We start from the raw sequence: 2,500 nt of genomic DNA on the forward strand, positions 1-2,500 counted from the left end.
TTCTTGTCTCTTAAGCTATCTCCTAGCATAAGCCTTTCCATTCCTCTTTGGGCGCTTACTAATTTCCTCTCGAGTGCCTTGGTCGTAGTCCATGTCTCTGATCCATATGTCATGACGGGGAGGACACATTGGTCAAAAATCTTTCTCTTTAGGCATAGTGGCAGCCGACTTCGTAATACATTACTATGTGTACCGAAGGCACTCCAACCTAGCCTGATTCGCCGCTTAATCTCGGCTTCGCAGGATGTACTCGACTGAATGAGTGGCCCTAGGTATACAGTACCTCGCCCTGTATTTGTATTTGCTTAACTGGGGTTCGTTTGTTGAACATGATTTTGGTCTTTTTCATGTTCATTTTAAGGCCAATCTTCAGACTTTCCCTATTTAAATCGCTTATTAATTGTTGTAATTCATCTGCTGACTCGCCGAAAAGAACAATGTCATCTGCAAATCTTAGATTGCTTAAGTGCTCATTCCCTATTTTAATCCCTCTATCCTTCCAATCTAAATTATTGAATACTTCCTCCAAGCAGGCTGTAAACAGCTTCGGTGAGATGGTGTCGCCCTGCCTAACACCCTTTTTTATTGGTATTTTATTGGTTTCTGCGTGGATTTTGATGGTCGCTGTACCATCTTTATATATATCCTCTAATAATCTGCAGTATATTTCCTCTACTCCTTGTAACGCAGATATCTGTACCGAATCGAATGCCTTTTCATAATCTACGAATGCCATACACAGGGGCTTCCTATATTCGTTTGTTTTCTTCCTTATTTGAGCTAGTGTGTGGATATGGTCTGTAGTTGAGAATCCGCTGCGGAACCCTGCCTGTTCCCTGGGTTGTTTTGAATCTAATGTATCGGTGATACGGGCTGTGATGATTTTTGTGAACAGTTTATAGATTACTGAAAGGAGGCTTATAGGTCGGTAATTCTTTAAGTCTTTTATTCCTCCCTTTTTGTGTATTAGAATTATTATTGCGTTTTTCCAGGCCTTCGGAATTTTACCGACGCATAGACATCTGTTATAAAGACTGGCCAGCTTTACTGCCGCAATCTCTCCTGCATCTTGAATAAGATCTACACTAATGCCGTCTTCTCCTGGTGTTTTTCCTCTTTTCATGCTTTTTAGTGCCCTATTTACTTCCTCTACCGTGATGTTTGGAACATCTCCAATTGTTGTGTTTATCTCCGTATGTGGTTGGTCGTTTGAGTGGTATAGGTTGCGATAGAAGTCTTCTATTACTTTGATAATTTCATTTTTATTGTATGTCGCCTCTCCGTTGGGTTTCTTTACTGCATACATTTGGCTTTTCCCTATTCCGAGCCTCCTCTTTGTTGCCTTAAGGCTGGTGTCGGCAAGCAGAGCTTCGTTTATTTTTCGTATGTTAAATTTGCGTACATCCTCTTTCTTTTTCTTGTTTATCGTCTTAGTCAGCTCTGTTGATTCTATCTTGTCTCTGATTGATGTTATTTTCATGTCCCTACGCTGTTTCATAAGCTCTTTTGTCTCTACCGAAAGCTTACTGAACTTTTCTTTTTCATCTTCACCCCCTATTCCAAGTGCAGCTTCCGTTAATATCTCACTGAATTGGTCGTTCAATTGGTCTATGTCAAGATCTTCTTCCAGAGCTGAGTATTTGTTTCGGATGTTGATACTGAATTCCGTCGCCCTATTCTTAATGTTGATTAGATTAACGAGAGGCTTCTGTATGAGCTTGTTTCAATCCCTTTTTAGCTGTAACTTTACTCTACTCCTGACCAGTCTATGGTCGCTACCGACATTTACTTTATTGATAACGGTTACGTCTTGTACAATGTCACGCCTATTGGTGATTATGAAGTCAATTTCGTTTTTTAAATATATATATATATATATATATATATATATATATATATATATATATATATATGTATTTGTGTATACACAAATACATATATATATATATTATATATATATATATATATATATATATATATATGTATATATATATGTATATATATATATATATATATGTATTTGTGTATACACAAATACATATATATATATATATATATATATATATATATATATATATATATATATATATATATATATATATGTATGTGTGTGTGCGTGTGTATGCATGTATGTATATATATATATAATATATATATATATATATATATATATATATAATATATATATATATATGTATATATATATGTATATGTATGTATATATCTACACACACACACACACACACACACATACACACACACACACACACACACACACACACACACCCACACACATATATATATATCCACATATATACACATATATATATATATATATTTCTATATATATATATATACATATACATACATAACGTTACAGTACCAGATGTAACATACCTAGTTATTATCCATAATAGATAAGATTGGATAAAACTCAGAGTCGCGTCGACTGCCACCTGTACTGATCTCCCAGCAGCTGGGGGATACAGTGAACCAGGAA

The sequence above is a fragment of the Penaeus japonicus genome, unplaced genomic scaffold (genome assembly GCF_977035675.1).
Source record: "Penaeus japonicus unplaced genomic scaffold, GWHDUDI00000001_assembly GWHDUDI00000007, whole genome shotgun sequence".
Taxonomy (NCBI): Eukaryota; Metazoa; Arthropoda; class Malacostraca; order Decapoda; family Penaeidae; genus Penaeus; species Penaeus japonicus.